Genomic DNA, 10,704 nt, shown 5'->3' with positions numbered 1-10,704 from the left:
GTTTGTTTCACATTAGTCACTTTCTAGCAATATTATATTTCATTGTCAATGACTTGATGCATTTCATGATTGTGAGTGTGCTTACATTCCTATTTTGTACATTCCTTTTGAATTGAGCCGGTAACCACCATATCACTGATTTTCAACTAATTTCTAACTCTAACTTGTTTAACCAACTAACTTCTTTTAGTTTTCAACTTAACTCTTTTGATCATTCTTTTGGATATGGTGTTTCCTAGGCTTATTAAACAAGTAATGTGCAAATGTGGTTTGAATTCTTGGTTTGAAGTTTGATTTGAATTCTGAATTCTGTTGATTGCATTCCAAGAAATCTCTTTTCTTTCTTCACTTTATGAATATGCTTTGCTCTGAGTGCTTTATATCTGTTTGGCTATCTGCTTATATTGTATCATCTCTGTTTTTCAGGATGTCAGACAAAGGAAAAGCTATAGCCACTACTTCTAAAAAGAGAAAGCACTCTAAAACCTCTACCCCTTCACCTTATGCAAACTATGCTAAGAATCCGCTGAATGAAGAGGATAAGGAAAATCAGCTGCTGCCACCCACTGACCCAATCATATTCCCAAACCTTTACTGTGAGCTCCGCTTCTCCGACTTCCGGAAGAAGAATCTAAACATTGAGAAGAAACCGCTCCTTCGCAATGATGTGAGGCGTGCCATTAACACCCGCATTCTGGAGTTAAGATTGGATTTTGTTGACAGAGATTTGGGGAGGGTGAACACTTCATGGGTGAGAGAATTTTATTGCAACTTCTTCTGAGCCACTCTTGATTCAGTTTAACTGCGGGGTGGAGAGATTATGATCACTGAGGCTGCTATTGGGGATGCACTGCTTTGCCACCATCATCCTGATGACATATGTGCCTATAAGCAGGCAGAGATAGCCATCCACTGCATGACATTTGACTATGAGGTGCTTAAGCACATGATTACTACACCTGACGCCCCCTGGGTGATGAATTCTGGGAACAAGAAGCCCAAAGGAATGCGTTTCACATATCTGGCGAGGGAGGCTAGGACCTGGCAGCATATCTTTGCCCACTATGTCTTCCCCACCACTCACTTCTCAGAGATTCTGATGGATATGCTAGTTCTGATTGGGTGTGTGATGGAGAGGAAGGAGGTGAACTTCCCCTGGCTGATCAGGCAGAGTATGTGGCGCGCGCATATCCGTGGCCTCTTGCCATTCCCTACTCTGATCACTAGCATGATCGAGATGGCTGATGTTCCGTGAGAGAATGATGACGTGACACCACCACCCCCAGATGACAATGAGAAGGAGGTTACCATTCTATGGGGTGGGTGGGTGCACGAGAAGCCCCCACCCAAACGCCGTTCTCGAGCCAGAGCAGTAGAGGAGGCAGCTTAGCCTTCATCATCAGCAGCAACAGCAGGACCCCCCCACTTCAGCAGCCACAGCATCCTTACCACCACCACCAGCACCGGAGCCGACTTACTTGTTGGTGCAGCACCTACTTTACTTCATGGAGTGCCTCGAGCGTCGTGTCTTGCGACGTCTCGACCACATCGACCAGGTGTTTGTATCGCAGGGCATCGAGCTACCGCCGCTCCCAGACTTTCCTGCCTCCGACGAGCAGGATCAGGAGGAGGAGCATGGTGAGGAGCATGACGAGGAGCCGACTCATCAGGATGCACCTCCAGAGACACAGGTCACCACTGAGGTTCAGCGCCCTCCTGAGGTTCAGCAGGACACTCCACAGCCACAGTCAGAGCCACAGCCGATCCCAGTCCCACAGCATGAGCCTGAGCCATAGCCCAGCGCGATTGTTGACCCCATCCTGAGCTTCAGCAGTAGCATCGAGAACGATGCTTGATTCTAAAGTGTGGGGAGGTCACCATTCGTGACCGGTGTTTGCATTCATGTGGTGAACTTTCAGACATCTATTTCTATTTTCTGCTACTTTAGTTATTTTACACTTTATGTTTTAGATCATTTTGGGATTTTTGTACATATTTACTATTCTGGATACCCTTATCTTGGTTGATGCACACTTTTATTTATTTTTATTATATATATATATATGTTTTGCATCTTGGCTTTGATTGTGATTTCGAAAAATGTTTTGGGATTGTTAAAAATCTAGTTAACCCTTTTTATATAAGAATTGTGTTTTGATTGAAAAAGGGGTAAACTAGGGAAAATTTTAAAATTTTTTCTAAATCACAACATCGCATTGGAATAAGCCTAGTCAATATGATAAAAATTTCCAAGAAATTCATTTTTAGGGCACCACCCCAATTGGTTGAAAATTTTTTTTTAGAACTTGCTTGAACTATACACTTGTGGATCATGTTTTGAGCAAAAACACAAGCATGTGAGATTTGAGCCTAATTGTGTGGTTACATCATATAATTGTAATCCTTGATTTATTTGATTCTTTATGTCCATTATTTTGTGTATACATGCATTTATATGATTGAGGCCATTGTTCAAATAGCTCACTTACCCAAATAGCCTACCTTTTATCTTCTATTGTTAACCAATCTTGAGCCTATGCTTAACCCATTTGTTCATAATTGTAGCACATACAAGCTTAAGTGAAAAACAATAAATGTGCCTTGTTTGGATCTTTGATTAGCTTAGGCTAGTGAGAGTGTTTATCATTTGATTTTGGGAAAGTTGGGTACATTATGTAGAGATAAAAGTGTATTTATATTTTTGTTGAGAAATTTTCAAGAATTGGGTACATACTCATGTATTAATCATGTGCAAACCATATGCATTGATGCTCTTGTATATATGCTTTAGCTTAAAAAAAATTTTTTTTACAACAAAAAGGGAACAAAATGTCCCAAGGTTTAAAGTTTTATAAATTCAATGCATATGTGTGAGAATCTAAAAAGAATACATGAGTGTGTGAAAAAATGAAGGATGGATAGCTAGGTTTGTTTAGAATTATTTAGGTTGTCATAAGTTAGGTGGGAAGTTTAAGTTAATCAAAGATTCGAATTCCAAGCTCATTTAACCATATGCATCTTACCTTAACCCTAGCCCCATTACAACCTATGGGAAAGTCCTCATGATATTTGTATGCATGCATAAAGTAATTGTTGATTGTTAGATGAAAAATAAATATTGGAAAGCATGATTGGGGGAGAATTGAGTGAATCAACCCCATACACTTGAGTGCCTAGAGCGGATACACATCCAGCGAGGGTTCGATCGCTCAACTACATGTTTCCACCCATGATCATCTTGCAAGTTTGTGAACTCTTTCAATGATTCAATCCAATTGTGGTTTGCTTTGATTGCTAATACCTTAGCCCTTGTGCTTGCATGTGTATTCTTGGAGATTGATTTATTTTGACTAAGCCATTGCATCATGTAGATAGGTTGCATATAGATAGATTGCATTTAGTTAGTTGCATTGAATAAATGTAAATACCCTTTGCTTCTTTCTTGATTTTAGCATGATGACATGCTTAGTTTAAGTGTGGGGAGATTTGATAAACCTCGCTTTCGTGATTTATCTTGTGCTTATTTTAGGGGATTTTACCACCTTTTCCCACATTTATTCAATGAAATAGCATGGTTTTGTAATTCTCCCTTGAATTGTGCTTAAGTGTAAAAACATACTTTTTAGGCCCTTAAATTGGTGATTTTGATTCACTTTAATTCCATTTGATGCCTTGATGTGTTTGTTGAGTGATTTCAGGTCCATAAGACAAGTATTGGATGGAAGGAATGAAGAGAAAAGCATGCAAAGAGGAGAATGCATGAAGAAATGAAGATTGGGAATGCACCAATGGACACGCACGCGTACAAGGCACGCACGCGCAAAAGTGGTTTTACATAGAGACGCGCACGCGTACATGACGCGTCCGCGCGGATGAAGAATTTGCCAATCGATGCGCACGCGCCGATACTCTCACATGGCCCATTTAAAGGCAAAACGCTGGGGGCGATTTCTGAGTTGCCCAGGCCCAAATCCAACTTGTGTCTGAGTGTATTTCATGCAAAATTGAAGTCCAAGCAAAGGGGGAGCAATTAGTTTAGCCAAGATGAGCCTTTTGTTAGTTTTCTAGAGAGAGAAGCTCCCTTTTCTCTCTAGAATTAGGTTAGGATTAGGCTAGATTATCTTAGATCCATGTTTAATTACTTGATCTTATCTTGTTTCTTTTATAACTTCTTATTTCTACATCTTGATTCTCTTATTTGTGATGTTAATTTCTCATTTTGCTCTCTTTTGTGAGGATGAACTCATGTTGGATTTGATTTACATTTAATGCAATTTGATGTTGATGTTTCTTTTATTGATGAATTGAGTTGTGATCTTACTTTTCTCGCAATTAGTAGTTGGTAGATTTTATTATTCTTGCAATTTATGATGCTTACTTTTATTGCACTCTATGTGTTTGATGAAATGTTCTCTTTAGTTTTTGAGTAGTTTTATCAACTCTTGGTCTAAGCTAAGGGAAATTGGGTAAATTTGAGTTATTGGGTATAATGGATTTGGTGATTTGAGAACCCTTGGTGATCAATTTGATATCTATTGATGCTAACCCACTACTAAGTTAATTAGTAGGTAGGTTAGGACTTACGGGTTGATGTGATCAAACCTATTTGACGTACTTCGAAGCTTAGGAGTAGATGTTACGTACTTAAAGCTTTGGGAAGTAGACCTAATAGGTTGGCCTCTCATGATTATCAATATTTGGTTTGTTGACAAGGATGGTGATCTCAATTACCTAAGTCTTAGCCAAGAGTTTTTTATCTTGTTTTCTTTAATTACTTGCCTAATTTACTTTTCTTGCCCTCTTATGACCAAAAACCCCCCTTACCCCTTTATAGCCAATAATTGAGCATTCTATTGTTTCCTAGGGAGACGACCCGGAGTCCAATTACTTCGGTAAATTTTTATTTGGGGTTTGTCCTTGTGACAACCTAAATTTTTGTATGTGAGGACTCTTTGTTGGTGTAGAACTATACTTGCAACGAGAATTCAATTGAGAAATTCTATATCAACAAAAGTTAACACATCACTGACAAACTCCATTTGTAGGGTTTATCTTGTATTGATTTTTGGGGATTTTATCACCTTTTACCCATATTTATTCAAGAAATAGCATGGCTTTGTATATTCTCCTTTAATTGTGCTTGAATGTGAAAACATGCTTTTTAGGACTCAAAATAGCTAAATTTAATTCACCTTGATTCTATTAGATGCCTTGATATGTTTGTTAAGTGATTTAAGGTTTAGGAGGCAAAGATTGGATCAAGGGAATGAAGAAAGAAAGCATGAAAAGTTGGAGAACTCATGAAGAAATGGAAGAACCGGAAAGCTGTCAAGCCGACCTCTTCGCACTTAAACGACCATAACTTGAGCTACAGAGGTCCAATTGATGCGGTTTCAGTTGAGTTGGAAAGCTAACATCCGGGGCTTCGAAACAATATAAGATTTGCCATAGTTGCTACACGTATGGTGGCGCGCACGTGCAAAGTACGCGCACGCGCCGTTGCTGCCACCTAGTTCACTTAAAGCAAAACGTGGCCAACGAATTCTAAAGCCTTGTGGGCCCAATCCAACTCATTTCTGATGCTATTTAACCCAAGGAGTGAAGAGGGAAACATATGTTAGTTACCAATTAGTTTAGTTTAGCTTGGTAATTAGTTTCTAGAGAGAGAAGCTCTCACTTCTCTCTAGAATTAAGATTAGGTTTAGTTCTTAGATCTAGATTTTAATTCATCTTCTTCTTCTCAATTCCTTGTTGTTACATTCGTTCTTCTTCCATCCTTTTGTTGTAATTTCCTTTATGTTGTTCTTGCATTTTGTTGTAGATCTACTTTTGTTCCTCCCTTTCTCTTTCAATTCAATTCAAGGTAAATCATAATAATTGTGTTCATTTGATTTGTTGTTGTTTAATTCCTTGCAAATTGAGTAGTGTAGATTTACTCTTCTTGCAATTTTACTATGCTTTTCTTTTATGCCTTCCAAGTGTTTGATGAAATGCTTGGTTGGATTTTAGAGTAGAGTTTTATGTTCTTGGCTTGGAAAGGTAACTTAGGAACTCTTGAGTTACTAATGTCCAAGTAATTGATGATTGGGATTCATTGACTCTAGTTCTCACTAATTGAATTAGTGGAGAGTTAGGACTTATGGACTAGGATTGATATAGCTCATTTGACTTTCCTTTACTACTAGTTAGAGGATGATTTAATGAGATTAATCCTTGCCAATTCTCATATTGTGGTTAGTGATTAGGATAGAGATCTTTGACCACCAACCCTTGCCAAGACCTTTTTAGCCATTAGTTTACTTTCTTACCATTTATCTTTCATGCTTCATATCAAAACCCCAAATATAACTCACAACCGATAACAAGACACTTCATTACAATTCCTAGGGAGAACGACCCGAGGTTTGAATACTTCGGTTTATAAATTTTAGGGGTTTGTTTTAGTGACAAACAACTTTTTGTATGAAAGGATTAGTGATTGGTTTAGAAACTATACTTGCAACGAGATTTCATTTGTGAAATTCTAAACCATCAAAAATACAATCATCAAAATGGCGCCGTTGCCGGGGAATTGCAATGGTGTTATGTTATTGGTTATTGTACATATGTGAATAGTGTGAATATCTTGCTTTTTGCTTTATTTGCTAGTTGTAGAATTTCGTTTCTTTTGTTTTCTATTAGCTTTTGTTTTTATTTTATCTTTTCACCATGAATTCTCATTTCGGCTATGAGTGTGATTACAACTATGTTGTAGGTGATGGGAGCTACAATGAAGATGTGTGTCAAGGATGGGATAACCAAAGGTGGGAGGAGCCATATGCTTATGATCAATCCTCTTGGCAACAACCTCCACCAATGCACTATGAAGAAGAGCCATTCTATGATGCATATCAATCCAATGGCTATGGTGAATCTCCTTGTGACTTTCAAGAACCACCACCATATGCCTATGAGTCATATCCTCAACATGAACCTCAACCACACTCACAAGCCTATTTTCAACAAACGCCTCCATATGACCATGATCCTTACCTACCATACCAACCTCCTTTTGAACCATATGGGCCATACATGGAACCACAATTCCAAGATTACTACCCCCAAGAACCACCTCAATACACACCACCACCTTACCAAGAAGAACCACCTTCCTATAATAAACTCTTTCTCCAAGACAATGAACCCTCTTATCCACCCCAATTCTCAATGGATGAAACCCTTAGCCTTATACTTCAAGGTCAAGGAGAAATGCAAAGGGAGACACTAGAATTTATGGCTACCTTGACCAAGGTAGTAAGCATTTTAGCCTCCCAATGCTTGAGCACTCAAAGCACTCCCATGGTCACATGTGGAGAACCAATTAAAGAGCATAGCATGAAGGAAAGATTGGAAACTCCGGTGAAAAATAAGGGAAGTTGCTTTGTATTGGAACAATTGGAGGAAGCTTTAATTGTTGAAGACAAGGAAGAAGTGGTAGAAGACTTAGGAGATGCGGAGCTTACATGGGAACATAGAGTTGAAGAAAACCCCTCCAAGATGATTGAAATTGATGTCGAGGAGGAAAGTGCACAACCTCCAAAACAATTTTTGAATGAAGACTTGGAAAGAATGAAGCAAGAATTGAGTTCCCTTGGTGATGAAGATCATGCATCCAACCATCTTGGTGGTGAATCTTTTGAATTTGAAGAACCTTCTCCCAATGAGATAGAAAGCAATGTGGAGGTAGATTTCTCTCAACCTCCCATTTATGATTTGAGTGATGAGGAAGAGTTAGATGAAATTGATGAACAAAGGATTGGAGGTGAAGAAGCTTATGAAGAGGTGGAAATTAATAAGGAAGAACACAAGGGAGTAAAGCTTGCTAGCACGTTGGAGATACCTCTCCCCAAGCCACCACCATCCATTCTTTCATTCAAGTGGGTAAATTCCTTATACTCAAGCTTTATTATTCCCCTTGAATATGGTTTGCTTGAGACGGATGGTCAACTTAGACATATTTGTGGCTTTAAAAGCAAAAAGGAAATGGCTAGTGGTTGGAAACATTATTCAAGGCTCATTATGGTTGATGCATCAAACATGAGATATAAAGGTTGGAGTAGTGCTCAAATAGATGGGTCTAGGAGGATTGTTGGGCATTTCATAGAGAATTCATCTTGTTCACCACCCGGATGGATTAATAATGATGATCAACTTCAAGACGGGTGTGAAAATAAAGTGTGGGATCCCGGATTACAAGAAGATGATCAACTTTGGGAGCCCCAAGCTTGTGAAGAACTCCATCAAGACTTGGCTCAATCCATGAAGAATCTTGGGGCACAATGGAGAACCAAGCATTGGTGGGAGTTCCAAGATGAATACAAGCACAAGCCACCTTGATGAGGAGCTCCCCATAAAGTCCAACTTAAGGACAATAAACAAAAGTGCTAGGTGGGAGACAACCCACCATGGTAAAATCCTTTCATTTTCTCTTTTGTATATATTGGTAGAATTAGTTTAATTTCATATTTTGTTTAGTTAGTTAAGTATGTTTGGTAGTTTAAGTATGTTGAATAAGGTTTTATGGTGTTTTGGTAGCTGTTTGGAGGTTTGGAATGCTTGGATTGGTGCAAAAACATAGAAAATTTTTTTTTTTTGAAAAAACAGAGCACCATCCACGCGTACGCGTACATGGCGCGTACGCGCACTTCCAGCATTTTCGACCATCCACGCGCGCGCGCCATGTGTGCGTACGCGTGGATTGAGAAGTTCTACATTCCATACATTTTCCAGAGAGTTATGCCCACGCCGCGCCAACGTTGTGCCTTTGGCACAAACCTATTTGCGCGCTCGCGCACATGACGCGTACGCGCCACTCTCGAAATAAGCCAACGACGCGCGCGCGCCATGCGTGCGTGCGCGTGGATGCCCTTTCTTCCATCCATTTCTTTTCTTCTCCTCCTTCCATTTCTCCCTTTTTCCTTTCTTCTTCCCTTCTTCTACCCCTCATCCAACACTTCCAAACACCATCGATAACCATTTATTTTAGTTGGTTGTTAGTTAATTAGTTAGTTAGTTAATTGATTAGTTAGTTTTAGTTTAGTTTTCATTTTATTTTCTCTCTTTTCATCATAAGTGTTGGAGTATTGACTTTATTTACCATACATTGCTATATCCCTTATTGCCTAAATGCTATTTTAGCATGAATTTTTTTAGATAATCTTTGTTGGATTCTATGATTGAGGTTATATTTTGTTACTTGGTTTTGAGTTCTTCATGCTTACCTTTTGAAAAAATACCAAGTGATAAGAATTGTCTTCGAGCTTATAACTCTTTTGAATTGCATGTTGTAGCTAGCCACCATGTGATTTGGATCCTTTTCCCTCGATTAGGCAATCTCTTGATGGATAATGTTGAGCATTTACCTTAATGCATTGTATTTCATGATTATATCCATCCATATGTTTGACTTAAATGCTTTCATGCTTCTCTAATGCTTGTCTTACCTTACAAGCTTACTTAAAGCATCTCAAGCACACTAGAATGAGTACAGTGCATGCTTCTTTTATGACATAGCTCTTTATACTAATGTGTGTTCTAAACCGCGCAATTTAGAATTCACACACTTATTTGTCATTCATGTCACACTAATTCACTCACTCATTTCTAGTGATCTACCTCATTCCAACAATGTATGCTTCTTTGCTTTTATATCTTCTCACCTTATGGTGTTATATTTTTGTTTTTCATAACGAATGCACCACAAGCAACCATGGAAGTGGAAGAAAGAACACATAGCAATCCGAAGAGTCGCCGTACCCCCTTGCTCATCTTTGAGTGCACCGAGGACGGTGCAAACTTTTAAGTGTGGGGAGGTCGTCCGACCGGTCGGCGATTTTGGGTGACAAATTTCTAATCCCAACACTTTTGCATTTCATTTTAGGTTTTTTGGATTTTTGTTGCATTTTCTTATTTTTGCATATATATACACAATAAGCTTAGTCAAAATAATGAAATTTTCCACGGATTTCTATCTATAGGGCATGTCAATTGATTTGAGTGAAAACTTTTCATAGAACTTGCTTGAATTATATATATTGTGGAATATGTTTTGAGCAAAGAACACAAGCTTGTGAGATTTGAGCCTAACGGTGTGGTTACATCTTACAACCACTTATTTTTCCTTCTTGTGTGCATTATTCTCTTTCTATGATTGTAATCTTTGATTTGTTTGATTCTTTATGTCCATTATTTTGTGTATTCATGCATTTATATGATTGAGGCCATCATTTCATTAGCTCACTTACCCAAATAGCCTACCTTTTATCTTCCTTTGTTAGCCAAATTTGAGCCTACGCTTAACCCACTTATTCTTATTTTAGCACATTACAAGCCTTAAAGCGAAAAACAATAATTGTCCCTTAATTTGGATCTTTGATTAGCTTAGGCTAGAGTGTGTGTATCATTCAAGTGTGGAAACCTTGGGACATTGGGTGAATAAAAGGGTAGTTTTGTATTATTATTGTAAATATTGGGGATTGGGTACATGCTCATGTATTGATTAAATGTATAGACCTTATGCATTGGTACTCTTGTATATAGTTTGAAAGAAAGAAAAGATGAGAAAAACAAAAAAAAAATATATATATGAAAAGTATAGAAAAAAAATGGAAAAAGAAAGAAAACGAAAAAGAAAGAAATAAAAAGGGGACAAAATGCCCCAAAGTG

At 38.3% G+C, this 10,704-nt stretch overlaps 1 pseudogene; it reads left to right on the top strand.

The window, feature by feature from the left end:
* The first annotated feature begins 1,314 nt into the window (after positions 1–1,314).
* Positions 1,315–1,856, top strand: LOC148565489 (uncharacterized; annotated as a pseudogene).
* The last annotated feature ends 8,848 nt before the right edge of the window (positions 1,857–10,704 follow it).

Source organism: Arachis ipaensis, chromosome B5 (assembly GCF_059453495.1).
Source record: "Arachis ipaensis isolate K30076 ecotype BB chromosome B5, ASM5945349v1, whole genome shotgun sequence".
Classification (NCBI taxonomy): domain Eukaryota; kingdom Viridiplantae; phylum Streptophyta; class Magnoliopsida; order Fabales; family Fabaceae; genus Arachis; species Arachis ipaensis.
Note: the sequence above shows the minus strand (reverse complement) of the source record. Positions and strands in the feature narration are given on the sequence as shown.